The sequence below is a fragment of the Mya arenaria genome, chromosome 13 (assembly GCF_026914265.1).
Source record: "Mya arenaria isolate MELC-2E11 chromosome 13, ASM2691426v1".
Classification (NCBI taxonomy): domain Eukaryota; kingdom Metazoa; phylum Mollusca; class Bivalvia; order Myida; family Myidae; genus Mya; species Mya arenaria.
In genome coordinates, this window is record NC_069134.1 from 17,846,073 (window position 1) to 17,862,763 (window position 16,691).

Genomic DNA, 16,691 nt, shown 5'->3' on the forward strand with positions numbered 1-16,691 from the left:
GACAATAAAACTAAAATCGACAAGACATACATAGTTTACAATTGGTACTGTGCTTCATATTTTAGGTATATTCGAAGGCAAAGGTAAATCTGAATCTTCGAATTTAAGTTTGTCTAATTGCATAGTTTTAAGATGATTTACAATTCAAAATATATAACCAATTACGATAATCATGATAACTAAATTACTATAATACATTTCATTTAATAACGCACTGTGTAATGTGATCATCGCATGTAATGCTACTAATCGTGACGTCAGCACAACAGTCGTACACCACTTAACTGAAATGTGTATTGCTTGAATATTTATAACAGGGGCGGTATTCATAAAACTTCTTAAGTCATATCCTAGCTTAAGTCACCTTCATATTTTTGTATCTTTTTAGTCATATAAAATAGAAAAAATAAGAATCCCCAAAATTTATTATTTTCATTGACATTATTGAAAAAAACACACGTTAGTGCCAAAAACACGATGAAAAATTTAAGAAATCGACTTACGTTAAGGAGTGAATTGCGGTATTGATGTCATTATCGGGGTATGAACGCAATTGGGGTGGTCAAAGTGTGTGGTGTCCGAAGGACTCCACGCGTACTTTGACCAGCCAAAGTTGCGTTAATATCCCCGATAATGACATCAATCCCGCAATTCATTACTTATATTTACACCAAAAGCACTTATAGCAACGATACATTTGATATATCACTATTTAACACTTTCTAAAATGTTGATTTATATTTTACGGCACCCGCTGAAACAATACAAACATCAACAAGATAAAAAAAATCCATGTATATTGTTATGCGATAAATTGCGATCCGAACATATCCGAAGATGTTGCGTTTATCGATTGATAAACGCAATTGCACAAAGGCAGTTCATTTTAGGAATGGAAGTTGAGGTGTAAATATTTAGGAATTGACTTAAGATGCTTTATGAACACGGCCCCTGCTATTATATAAATATTGACTGCCTTGAGGGTGAAAGTGCATATTGTCAACCTGAGGTAAATACTGTCGACCGAGGCGAAGTCGGGTAGGCGGCGTATTTGTAGCGTATTTTCAATTTTATGACGTCAGAGGTTGAATGCGGCGTAGGGTGATAGTGCGGGGTGATAGTCGAAAATATTGCCCTGGCGTTTTTACTATATGTTCTATAGAAGTGAGGTATAATAAATAATGAATATACACGTCTTCGCAGAAGACGCTGCCTAGCCATCGCTTATAGCGACAGCATCCAGCTAAACATCCTTAATTTGAAAATGTTAGCACTGCACTTTCGTATAAGTAAATTTACATCATTCGCACTGCCCACAAAAAATGGTACAGGAATTGAAAAAAATATATATATGTGTGAGCGTGTGACCGCTCGATTGACGATATTTGCTAAAAGCTCTCTGAAAGAAATCCCCTTTCCCTGAATGCTTTACTTAAACAGAACATAAAGGACCAGAACATATGTTATTACATGTTAACTTAACATTATTTTGTATTACATATACATTATTCATAAACATGTTAACCTCACATTTTTAAAATGTAATGAGCGGCATTAAGAAACTATTTTAACGAACATATGTAGAATAAACTGAACTAGTGTCTTTGGGAATCACCGAAGTACAATCTAACAAATCAAAAATACAAACGTTCGTTCAAGTGTATGTTGTACAATTGAGTGGAAAGAAAAGATTAATTGTAAACTTTGGCCGGTATTCATAAAGCATTATAAGCCATTTCCTCACTAATGTAATTTTCCTCACTAATGTTATTTTCCTAACTTAAGTCAATTTTTAAGTTCAGTCATTTCCTAACTTAAGTCATTTTCTTAATTTAAGTATATCACTTGTCATATGATATGATAACTTGATGATATAGATTCAAGATTCAAGATACAAGATTTACAGAATATCCAGAAGGCCATAGCCCATATGGACAAATAAATATACAATATAGTGTTTTCAGGTGATTCCATGTCAACAAATTACAAAACCAAACAACCAAAAAAAATAAATATAATATATACAATACATCTTTTTCATTTATTATACATTCCTTTATGCTATGATCGCTTGTACTTTTCTTTTAAACTGACTACGGAACTTTTAGGAACTCGATTTAAGTTAGGAAATGACATCAGATGATTTGTCAATACCGGTACTGCCTTTTCTCAAGCCAAATTGTGCCTCTGAAGTACCATTATTTTTTGTTTAAATCCTCTTTTTTCGCTGGTATACATGGAATGATTAATAGTTTTGAAAAAATACTTAACAAAGTAATACGTATATATAATGTGTTAATTTATATACGGATGGTCATTTTATGAGTTTCCATGGTAGCACACCAACCGGTTATATACACATCTCGTAATCTGACTCTGAGCATTGGAATAAATGCAAGTACATAAACAGACACTGGAAATTGCCAAACGTCCGCAAACCCAGATGATTGCAGGATAGTTTTTAATTTAGCGGCCCTAGGTCTTTGTGGGTTACCATGTAATTCCCGGTATTGCACTGTAATAGTTGCACTTAGAATACAATTATCTTGTTTCTCATTGTATAACTTGAGAAAATACTTGAGTGTGAATGTGAGTTCAATATATATTGGAAATCTGCCTAGCTTTCTATCACCTCCCTCTGGAAATAACCCCATACTTCTGAATTATAGTTTAATATAGACAAAACAAATGCATCAAATAGATCAAACGTAATATCAATAGGGACCTGGTTATACTGGAGTAGGGCCCTAAGATATTCATAGAGCGCAGTGCCTTCCCAGCAAGAATGCTAGCTGCCTACATAAAATATCCATCACTGGAAAATACAATATCAACAGCATCGTATCTTTGAAAAGTGTTTTTGCATTAGGTACTCTGAATTGTATTCCTTCGTCAGCAGATAGAGTTTGGATCCCTAATCACTGAAGTACTTGGGGTTGACCTATTAGTTTATCATTATTTGTTTTATTATTAAGTTTCCTCAAGTTCGTGCATACAATGATAAGATTTACCTTTTACGCTTTTAATTTTTTCAGGATTGTTGGGATAAGAGTGAGGTTTGTGCACGTTAACCGGTTTGAACCCCCAGTAAATTTACATTTTACTGACAGTTCCAAGGCGGTACCTAACAATCCTTGATAAACATACCTAGTTTTTTTATATAATATATATGCACTGTGATGTTTGTGGAGATTTGTGCTGTTGTTTCATTTTTCTTGTTTGTGATTCTTTGATTATGTGTTCTATGTCTTTGGCGTTTACCCGGTGCCATTAAACGGGGTTTATGTTTCAACTTTTGGCTACTGAGCTTGTTTCTGTAGTTTTTCTCATGAATATTGATCACTTTAAGTCCACTTAACATTTTTACCTATAAGTTTACTTTTTCTAAACAGCAGTATCTTTGTTTTTTTTCCACATTTGCTGCAATGACTACTTTAATTAGTGAAAAATGACCCCCCCCCCCCCCCGTCGTCTCTGACATAACTGCTGCGTCATCTGCAAACAGCAATACATATATTGAAATCTCATTAATTGTTAGACCTGCATTTTGGCTTTGTTGTAAATGACGTTCGATATCCTTGAGGAAGAGAGAGTAACAAGTCGGGTAGGTTATTCCCCCTGTGAGCTAATGTTACAGTCAATGAAATCAGACGAAGACCCCAAGTGTTTTATATACATTTTTACCTCGCTATACATCGACAGTAACAGGGACAAAAACTTTCCATCAATACCAAGTTTGATTAACTTTTACCCGAGACCCCCTATCAATGCAATCATATGCCTTACGGAAGTCAACAAAACAGCAATACATTTTCTTCTTCTTTTCTAATTGCCTTTGTATGATAGAGTTGAGTATAAATAGCGGACCCATCGTACTGTACTTGCTTTTAAAACCAAATTGAGCATCAGTCTGAATATCTTACTCTTTAGCGCACAATTTAGTCGGTCATTTAGTATAACTGTAAATAATGTAGCAAAACAGCTTAAGAGCGTGATAACGCGATAATTATTAGTGTCTGATGTATCTCCCCTGATGCCCATGGTCTGGGAAATAATTGGGTATTTACTATATCCTAGTGGATTAATTATAATAGGTATTGATGCCGTGAAATACTCTTTAAGTATGTTATCAAGAGAACATACTTTATTACTGCCTAATTCCTTAAAAGCATTTATAATTTCCTCTTCGCTTATTGGTTTATCTACATTATCAAACATAGTACCATTACAGGGATTAGTATCGAAATATTCCACATATTGTCTACTTTCGTCGTCTGCAAAGACAACATGAGCGCTTTCTAAATTACATGAATGCGGTACGCTAGATTTAATACTGTATCATTATTATTAAAAAAATTAGCTGTTAGCTGGTCAGGTATTGGCTTTTTATCCAATAATTTACCCAATATCACAATGTGTGAATTTTTCTTCAGTGGCTATTTTAAATGCGAGTTGGACACTATACGCCAGGGATCATTTCTAGACTTGAATCAAAATCAGGTTGAACTAATAATAAATAATCTACCACTCTTTAACCGCTTGATTTTAAAATTATCAATTCGCAATGTAAGTTTTTTCATGTTATTGCAATTGCTTATGTCACTTCCACGTGGTCTATTTAAAAACGAGGAATGTTGTTAACAATAAATTCAATGTGAGGAGGCAAGAAATGTCAGAAAACGGCGAAACATTAAAAAGGTATGTTTGTTTCTTCCTTACATTAATCGTTGAAAGACATACCTAGCTCACCGAACGCCACTTGATTTCGTCCTTCGTGGGGTAAAGTGTCTGTAATTCGTTGGTGTTGTTGTTTTTAAGAACATCCAAGGCTAATTTAGAAACGGCCTTGCAGACGACCATACATTTTGTAAAACTTGCGATCACAGTGATATAATGGCTATTTGTAACTATTTTTTATGAAAAAACATATCTTAAATACAAAATGAGATTCCTTTGCAAAGTGAAATGAAGTTTTGAAGAAAAAATGATAAATAATCAAACACTTGGAAATTTACGGCGAACGCCAACAATGTTTTAATCAACATTGACGAGATATCGCATAAAGTTTCTTAAGACTTTTGTTGCGATTTCGTTGTTATAATAGGAAGTAGGTTTTCAGTTCAAACATCTTAAACCTGAGTTTCAGATTTAGGAATGTGGTTTTTAAACTAAGCCTAAATAATTAAATAGATGTGTCACCGCGAACATGTGTATTCATAACCATTTTCTGACTGTTAGACCAAATCTTCTTACCAAAGAAATATACCTACAGCAGGGTCGACAACTTTGGTTGTTTTTATCACCTCATTTTGTAAATCTGTTTGTCAAATTTAGCGGTCCAAATTTTTGTGGTCCAAAGCTTTGAAAATTGAAAAAAGTATTTTGTTTACATTATATTTAGGATAAAGTATAAAACAACAACAACAACAAGAACAGCAAGTACTATTTTGCACATATAATAAAGAAATGTTAGCCAATATCAATTAATAAAAAACAATAACGAAAAATATATTCGTATCCTTTTTATTGAGACTGGTCACACGCAATGGTTATTTCCAATTGTCAAGGGAAAGCTCGAAAATCGTTTTATATTCACACGCATATCCGTCGTAAGTTTTAATGAAACACAGATAACATCGTATGTAATTATGTTTAATGTTTGAACTGAAATATTGTTCTGTTCTGTTCTGTCTAGGGCCCCGCAATAAAATAGACTGACGGTCTAGATTCGACCTTACGTGTTTCATTTTTCACATATCACCTCAATTGTCCCTCAAACATTTAAATCGGAATGACTTATTGGCTGCCGTTAGGGTTGTGGTGGGATACATGTTTTATCAGACTTAAACACTTTTTTCTGACAACATAGCGCTCTCTTGATTTTAAAGAAATATGTTTTACCGGTGCATATCAATTCATAACATTCGCGCTTTGTTTCATATTTTTAAGAACGTTTCAACTTATGTTTAACCTCATTTGAATTATGATAAAAGATATATATGTATTCACATTTGAGCCTATTCAGCCGCGTCTTTTTCATCGAAATTCGTCTTGTTATATAAGTGTAAAACAACTATTTGTTCCATATTTTAAATAAATATCATTTGTCCACCCAGATATGATTTTTTTGGAAAACTTTTCAAAAATACCTTTTTTATACATAACAACATTTATGGCATAAAATGCCCGCTTTTCATTCAATCTATGTGTTCTTTTCACTCCATACAAGGTTGACTATGCATGTACATATGTAACCTTGACCTTGAGCATTACATAAATATCCAGTTTGGTTTACTAAAGAAAGTAAAACTCATTATGTCGACGATGCGTATCGATACGTATCGCTTTTGGTTTGCATCGTGACATTATAATTGTTTTGCATTGATAATGTTAATATTTGTAGATTTATAGACTTGGGAAAAGTTATATGGTCTTAGGGCGTTGCCCGCGGTTTATATCAATTTATGAGGTCACGATAAATGCACACATGGATCAAAATTCAAATGAAACGCTTGCTTTTGAATGCAATATATAAAACTGTATCAAGTTGTAATAACATATATGAAATTGACTAATTGGCGAATAGTTTTAAATCAAACGCATACGGGCAGGTCAAAAGCCCGAAACTTGTGTTTGGAAAAATGACAAATTAAATGCAAACAAAGTATAGGGTTGGGAGGGGAAATAGGGTCTGTCTGGTTTGTGGAAACAAACTACTTTTTATTTCGTCTTTAAGTTATCATAGAAATGGTTCATTTCATTATCATTTTTTTTTAAATTAAAGCGAGATTAATTAGCTATCATTCAAAGGGTTCACGCTGATATTACTACCATTCGTAAACGTTTATCTTTGACAATATCTGTCACCAGGGAGACCTTATTCGCAAAAAACATCACGGATTGGGGTCGTTCGCCTTTTTTGATATATTTCGATTTGCTTCAAAAACATCATTTTGCCCTGCCTCAACACTAAATGATATATATTAGCCTTTTAGATATGTGTTGCAATTGCAAATAGCCGTTTAATCATTGTTTTCGCTGGTTATACAAAATGTGTCTTAGTCTACATTGCCGATTTGAACTTTGTTTTTAAGTGTTCTCAAATGTGTACAACACTAAGAATAACACAATGTTCCACATGAAAGCCGGAATCCATTGGCGTATGGTAGGCCTTTTTTACTATTTCTATCACCGTTAAGAACATATAAAACGACATGAATTTTATTGTGTCTAGGTCGTCCACATTTGCGGCCATGCGATATTTTCCTCCCTCACAGAATAATAACAAATCTAGTTCATAGCCTAGAAGTATGTCAGTACCTCTGTTATCCGGCTCATTTACTCGAGTATAATGATTTTTTCTGCGAGTAATATTTTTCTATACCCATTTCGATTTCCTCGAGATGATCAATATCAATATTATTTTGCGCAATACAGTTCTGTGGTGGAATGCAAAAACAACACACATTAACATCAGCATTGAAATGAAAAAGACACGGGAAATTGTTTTCCAAACTATTCAAAATTGTTGTTATTTAATAAAACTATTTATTTAGCACCGATTTCTGATGTGTAGCAGAAGTAAATATATTCCACCAAGAAAACCTGGGAAACCTTTCTATTACGTCAACCATCAGGTATTTTGCTTGAAATATAATTTTCATCTTTGTTTTTTACATTTACTACAGAGTACAGACTAGTTTAAACTGAACATCAAACAGATTCTTTTATGTATGTTTTAACATCGATATTCAGAACATTGTCGAATTTACAAACGATAACTTAACACCCGATCATTTAAAAAGTATATTATCATATGCTGCCTTCTTATATATATTTTTATTCTTTTGATACTATTATTGTCAGAGGTTACAAACTTGCATCAACATTGTATAATACGCACGTTTTTATATATAACGTGTGTCTGCCTAGATCTCCATATATACATATATATAATAGAGACAAAAAGACGGCACTTTACAGCTAATTATCTGCAAATGACTTAATGGCCTCGTTGTTTGCCTGCCTTCTTTTGTACCTGGCTCTTGGTTGACATGACCCCCATTTTTCTATACGGACTCCTATATATCTATCCATAAGTCTGACATACACTGCATCCTTCGCTTGATTCTACCTTATTGTCAAGAAATCTATTGAAATACATGAGTGTAAACAATTATACGGAGTTACTCCCTGTAGATAAAGCAGAAAGCCGTCAGACCCTGGCGTTGGACTAAGCGTGACAAAGAGCGAATATGAATATTGGACGAAATGATTCGTCGTTTTCATTTTCATCCAAAGATACGCTATTTGGGGAAAGAGTGAATGAATTGGTAGTTACAGACGATGTATTAAAATGTGTCAAAACAGCCGAACACGATCATTCGAAAAAGAAAGCCAAAAGGAGGGCGATCAAAGTGAACCAGGTATGTTTTGCGATGTGTTATACATGTATGTGTTGTTTCCTTTGTTATAGGTTTGCTGTTACGTTGACAGGGTTGCCATTATCAAACATACTATAAATCGCCATTCCTATATGTTGTTTAACCAGGAAATTGTTGAGTCAACATTAGGTGACTAATTATTATAATTTTTATATATATAAAGGCACTATACACAAGGTATGAGGACTATAATACATCACTTTGCACGTTGTAAAAGAACAGTTTGTCGCTGTCTCAGCTGACATTTTAAATAGCGCACAACGTTTTTTTCTGTTTATAATTTGTATATTTAGCAGGGTTTGTCTACGACGTAGATACTAGTAAGTTTCAATATAGCGTCGGTATATGTATTTGTACTAATAATGTGACTTTCCCTGATAAATATACACACTATAAACAGGGAAAAACGTTATGCACTATTTGAAATGTGTAAACTCAGCTGAGACATTGACAAACCGACAAATGTCGAATGAAAAAATATTCGGTTATTATGATTCAATGCGTTGTACGCAACGATGTCAATTTTATGTAAGTTTTTGACAATTTCCTTTTTTTCTTGCAATTGTATCATCTGTTGTCTAGTCCCTTAAAACCCAGATTTCGAGTGTCTCGTTATTTAGGAACTGTGTTCAATACTAAGGATGGGACTACCGTTGATCTTTTATACTTTCTCTTTAGATAGTTCTTACGGAATTCTTATGTCAAATGAACTGGACATCTTCAGGATAAACACTTCAATGTCCTATGGATAAGTTGTCACTATATATAAAAATATGCTAGGTATTAAGTTTCTTCTATCAAGAGATCGGTGAGTTGTTGGCGAGTATATGTAACGGAGTTTCCAACGAAATATTTTCGAAAAATTGGTAAATTTAGACAATGTTTGTACACTATAATGTCTTAATGTTTCAATATAATACCGTTTATGTTTTTTTATATTAAAGATCGTATAATTACCACAACTTTGCTGATAGAAATATAAGTTTCGGGATAACAATCAATGCAAAAATAGTACAAAGGTATGAGTTTTGAAAGAAAACGAAAATTGTAAACTACATGCTCTTTAAGTGAAGAAAGCAATATTGCGGTTGTTGATGGTTTTACAGATTTTGGTGTGAGATTTCATTTTACTGGTATAATATTGTGGAAAACATTTACGGTAGGTCATGCGTACAGTTTACAAAATTTAATGGTTATTGGTAAATACAACAAATGTTTTATGACAATATGTTGCTATTTTTTTCAAAACAACACAAATTTCTGATTGCAATAAATCTTTGAACTTTATCACATTCGCGTTGGTACGGTTATATCTATTTATAAGTGTTTGTCTTAGTTCTATGAAACATTCACATTCGAAAATAAAGTAAAATTCATCTTCTAAAGAGTTACAAAATAAACAGAGTATTTCATAAACTGGAATAGGTGTAGGTTTGTTCCATCTACCTGTTTCTATACAAAGTCTATGTGACGAAACACGTAATTTAGTTAATGAGATTCTATACTTTTCAATATTAACAATATGTAAATATGGTTGAAATTTAAATCTATATTATATCAATTATTGTTAAACAATCATTGGTTATCCGTTTTAGCCGTGTACAATTGGATGTTAAAACCAAACTGTCACTATTTGACTATTAAGTAACCCAATAAATATGTTTGGCTCCGAAATATCTGGTAATTATAAGAAAAGAACAGAACAGAATAGGGACGTCTTAAGGTTTCGTCTTCGTAACCATAATATGATATACAAAAACAAACTGGTTAACAAAAAAAGACAAACTACGAAATAGAATTGATATACTAATCATATGGACTTGAAAAAATATGGTGAGGATAAACAAAACATTTTGTATTTCAACATTCAAAATTGTTCGTCTTAGACACAAAGCTTCCTTGATATATAAAGATATTGATTATTAATTATCGTCTGTTTTAAGAAGTTAATAAAACAAATACAGACGGAAGAAATATAATACCATCGCTAAATATATTTTCATCGAATAATGTCAAGACATGGTCAAAATCTTATAAAAAGGAATTCGTATTCTATATATCTTAATTTGCAACTCAAACAGACTTTTTTTACACGTTCGATACGATTTCGGTTATATCTACATGTTTGATTTCTAAAAGGATGAACAAAAAGTCTACGTAAGAAAAGGCGTACACTTTAAGGTTAAATATTTAAATAGTCTTCACATTCAAATCTTGTTTAAAATTCTTTATACAAAAAATTAACTTCTTTACCACTCTCGCTTAAAACAGTCAACTAATGTCATACCAAAAAACTTAACATTTGTTAAAATAACACTATTCAAAACAGCTTTTTACAATTAGATACCTAGTTATCTTTATCGTTTATACAATCAGATAATGTACATTGCGTACTCCAGTATTATCACTCTTGACTACTTTGAACCAAATTGTATGATTCCAATAAATCCATGTACATAAAGAGAATGTCTACCAAGCTCTCCATAACCACTAGCTGATGCATTTTTCCCCAACATTAAATACACGTTTTCAAAATGTCTAGTGAATTCTTAAATATCAGTGTCTTTGGTTTGAGATAATAAATTTACATAATAATACTTTCAATGCTTTACATGCCTTATCGATTCAATGTTCCTGGTTTACAGCATAACTACCAGTGTAGTCTGGAATAGACTTTCGATCGTGTTGTTATGGGTTTTTTTTTGGTTGTGGAACGAATGATTAAAGGGCATGAATCTCTGAGCATGGGGACCAATGCTCGAACATTAACAGACTCTGGAAATAACCATACGTCCTCAAACCTGGATGATTAATGGACATTTTTACTTTAGCAGCAGTCCAGACTAAACTTTTGAGTTATCGTTTAATTCCCGGTTGCTCCGCTATATTTGGCGTGCAAAAACAGTGATATCGTTTCTAATTGTATAACTTGAAAAGAAAACTTGCTAATACGACTGTGTCGCTCAATATGAAATGTCAGTCTGTTAAGCTCTCCATAAAGTGAAAAGAAATTTGTAGAGTGTTTGACGTTTAGAACACACTTTTACAATTTTCCATGTACCCTTTTTATCACCTTCGCTCGAATATAGCCCAATACTCAATTATATTTTAAAACAGACAAAACAAATGCAGCAGAAAGATTAAACGTTAATTCAATAGGAACCTGATTGTACCTGAACAGGGTCTAAAGAGAATCCATGCCTTAATTTAAACTTATTCATTTAACATCGACTGTGAAACAAGTTAATGCAGCATTATATTTACATTCGCCTTGTCTTTTGTATCTAGATAAAACTTGAAGTTCATATTGTATAACATGCAAGGAATTATGACGTCATTGCTAATTTCACCTTTGGACTCCGATTTGATTAGCGCGACGTCATTTAACTAATGACATACGACGTTTAATACAAAAATCAGCTATTTTTTTTAAACAAACGTATGTTTTCGGTTACATTTCTTTAAGAATAAAACTCAAATGCAGAAGATACTGCAAATGTTTAACCATAATGAATAATTATTCAAAATGTAAATATAAGTATTGATAGCGATTTCTTGCGTTTATGCTTTATGATTCCAGAAGGGCTAGCGCGCTTCATGGAATTTGCTCGCGTAACATCGTATGTTGGCACGATGCTATGCGGGAGATTGGTCTTGTGTTGTGGGGGAAACCTGAATACTTGAGGAAAAACCCACTTATCCCACTTGGTGACAACAAACCAAACTCACACGCGCCCAGGGTGGGAATCGAACCCGAATCACATGGTGAGAAGCGAGTGCTCTAACCACTGCGCTAACCGGACTATGCATGCCTTGCTTGCCAGTGTGCTAGCTGCCTGCATCGTATATCCACCACTGGAAAATACAACATCCGGGTAGTTAAGCCTATCAAAATTGTAAAGAGCTTGAGCATTATAAGTCCACTCCTCATTTAATCTATACGCCCACCTGCTCTAAAGACCATTTTTAGTGTTCTGTTTTCCAAATTGGCCGTTAAATTCCATTTGCTTCAATAAATACTTCAATTCTTTAAAGCTTCTTGTTATCCCTCCCTCGGTCTGACAGCATAGCTGCGCCATCTGCAAACACAAATAACTATATTTAGATTTCATTAATTGTCAGACCTGAAATTAATTCCCCTTGAAACAAGCCAATGTAACTGTCAAAGACAGAGACCCAAAGTGTTATATGCACATTTATACCTCGCTGTACATCGCCCGAAACGGACAATAGATTCCAGTCGACACCAAGTTTAATTATCATTTACCAGAGGCACCCTTAGCAAAGCAATCATACACCTTGCGGTAGTCAATCATATGCCTCTATCTTAGATATCTTCCACAATTCTCTTGGCGTCTATTTTTTTGTACTTTTATTTTTAAAATTATATTTTCGTATGATTTATCTCTTTTAAACAAACGCAATGTCTTTAAATTCATATGATATGACTGAAAACATTTGCAATCAAACCAATCACTATGTTAAATAAATGTTACGGAGAAAGATATGGTTTGAAATTGTTATATTTAGACAACAATGTTTATAAAAAAAATGAATGATGTTTGAAAATAATTAACATCAACATTTACAGACTGTCTACTTTCATGATTAAGATTATTAACAATTATAAGACACATGACGCAAACAAACTGCACTATAAGTCAATGTAAATATGAACATGTACGTGGTAATCGATAAAACAACTAAGACTACATGGACAAGCCTAATCGTAGAAAAAAATGTAAAGAGGCACATGACAAGGGCCCAAACTGTAGCATGCAATGTTGCCTTTCTTGGTGAATTAGGTAGATCTCGGTACAAATGCAAATTGTTTTGTGTACGATATGGCATGGTTTGTATCACTTATAATGTAGGTACACGCACACATCTTTGGTGCAATTCATTAAAATTATTTAAAATATTCTTGAGGTTGTACACTTTTTAAAACTACAGATGTTGAATTCTGTTATTTGCCTTTGTTAATTGAACGCCTTAAGGATCAATAGGTTCCAAAATCGATGTATAATATCTCAAATTAACCCTAAATGGACTATTATAAGATGTTAAAAACTAATTTGAAGTAAACACAATACTTAGATTGTAGTAAGTATGATAAATATAGAAAGGTACTATCGGAATTTAAGTTAATTTCTCATTGTTTCGAAATTTAAATTGGTAGATACTGTATCGCCCAATATACACAGGATTTTACGCCACATATATAAAATAATAACTTCACCCTACCTAAATAAGTTCGCACCAGTTATTTTAAGAAGCTTTGTAGAGATGCGCGCGAGAATGTTGAAATATTTTGTTGAAGCATTGAAATTATGAGAGAAAAAAAAATCTTGCTTCTTCTTAAACAGCATTTCTTTAGATATATCATGATTTTAAGAATATGTATTCATACTATATTTGCTAAGCTCTATACTGTGTTCTCTAGAATATATGTTTAGGTATGTTTGATGTGTCTTTGCCATCATGTGTATATGTTTATAATGTTAATGGCCAATGTGCCAATTTGCCTCTTTGAAATTTGATAAAACATTTCATATTGTAGTATTGGTACAAATGATCCAATTATTGTCTATTGACCGGTTTAGTTGATCTATATATCGTCAACAGCCTTTTTAAATTCGCAGTGAAACTTCATGTATATCTGTATTGACTAATACCCTATCCATGTGCCTGTCCACATGTGCTCATTGTATTGCCACTACAAACCCAGGCTCTGGTTTTGATAGAAAATCATTAAACTCTACACGAACCCCTATATATAAATGCAAATATTTGCAATCAAGTTTATCTACATGGTTGCTTTTGCCACGGCTGCATCAATGAAGGAATATATTAAAATACATAAATAAATCTACATATTTATTCCGTGCTCAACACTGATCCTTCGGGGTGACAATAAGCTAAAATGGATTTTGAATCATCAGTTGTTAGTATAACCAGCGATTCGGGATTTGTGGAAAAAAAGATCGCATTGTTGGCAAAAGAGACACCAACACGAACCCTTTGCAAAAGCAAAACAAAACGGAAGATGATAAAGTTTAATCAGGTATGTTCTGCGTGGTGTTCAATGGTGTTGTTTGCGCTTTATTTATTTTTTTAAATTTTAAATGAGATATGATTTAGGCCGTTATTTCAACACGGTATAGAATCCTCCCATCTTTTGTCCTGATATACAAGAATATAAAAGTGTATACATTGAGTGTTTCATGTGATTTTGCAACCTAGACAAATTGTTGTTTTTTCTCCTTCTAATTAAGATTTAGATGCTGCTCATTGCCATGTAAGCCATGTTTTCAATTTGTAGTTCCTATCAAAAACCATGCAGTCTTGTTTTGGTCAAGACTAACGAAGTTCAATGATTTATTTTCAAAAACGATTGTTAAGCAACTAATAATTTATTTACGCATAGTTTAGGTTGTTTTCTTTATACACAGCCAATGTGAATGAGAAAATACTATGCATGCACGCATGCCGCGTTTAGTTGACCAGGCGTCCAGTAAAGGCAGGGTTTATCCATTGAATGTTCCTATCCGCCGTGATATTCTACAATCTGCACTTGTCAAGAGCGTGGTAATACTCTGTTATCCCTCCTCCGAAGATTCCGATGGTGGGATATAATTGCGATATATGTCCGTACTTCTGTCTATCTGCAATCATAATATATCTACTGGACAGAAATGAATGACATTAAGTATGTATAACCATAGTTGGCTGATGTACATGTAAGATTCATCTGGATTTGGTCAGTAAGAAAAGGGTGATTGCGCATATATTATTGAAAAAGCTAACCTTTGTCCATTCGGATCCATCACTATGTTAATTATCGACTAAAATTGGTGCAAAGTATGTGAATTGGATGTATCCATGGTGCGGTGGTGCACGCGCACGATCCGTCTTGATCAGGTCAGTACCAAATAGAGTAAGTGTCCATTTAGGAATGAAAAAAGGTACATTTTTCCGTCAAGAGCTAATACTGTGTACCTGAAAGACAGAAATTAATTAATCTAAAACGACATGTGTATAACTTCAGTGTGATTTGGGTGTCACTTCCACCCCTTTGGAATCTGGAATACCTCTCAAATCTTGCCCGAATCATGAATATATTTTTAAATGAATCCGGAATACCATTTAGTATCACTACATAGTGAAATGTCACAATACTGCTTGTTCTGTTTCTTTTCTTTTTCTTTTTTTTCAATTATTGAGTTGGTGTTTTCTTACTAAATAAGTTATAACACACATTCAACAAAACGAAAAGAAATGTGTAGTTCCGGTTTGAGTAGAGAAATTTTATAATTATAAGATGCGCGTAAGAGATTATAAAGACACAATGAATTATATTCCTGGTCCTAAGCAATACGTTACAATATAATGATTCTTTAACAAGAAACAAGAAAACTCTTCAAAAAAATAAATAAACGGCGATCAATTTGTCAACAATGTCATATGTGTATGAGTCAGCTGAATATACTTAACATGTGCATATTGTTTTATTTAAAAATCAAAAGTGTTATAAGTATTGCTGAGTCAAAATAAGTTTAGTTTTAAGGCAAAATTTCCTACTCAAAAATATGAATGGCAGAGTTATTTGTTTAGCTGAACATGTACATAAAGTATGTTATACAATATATATAATTATATAGTACTTTTCATGGTTAAAGCAAAATGTTTGCACAGCTAAGTAGACAAAATGGTAATCACAATTATATTTTTTTGACTTATCTGAATGATGAAAAAAGCATTGAAGTTATCTTATTTGTGTCTAGAGTGCCAACATTTATATTATTAGGATTAAAAACAGAAAACTTATATACATTAAAAATAAGTTTCCGATTCAGCAGAAGTAACTTTTCCGAACAGGAAACGGATAATTCGTCAATATGTAATTACTTGTTAATAATATCACGGACCTATAAACAGGTCCGTAATAGTTATAAACAATCCGTAATTTTGTCAACAACTCCGTTAGACTCGGCCCGCAGTTTGCATAGCTGAACACCTCGGACATTTTCCATCGAAACATCCTCGGATGTTTGCCGGCACATCGGTAGAAGAAATTCGTTGAATTTAAAATAATAGTAATCCTTAACTGAAGTTTAAATTGATTGCCAGTTAAGAGTATTATTGCACAAATAATTAAGATTCTCAAGAATAAAATCATTAAGTTTAACTGCTCTATTGAAATTACTACGCAATCTACTTGCAGCGTACTTTACCGTAAAGATTTCT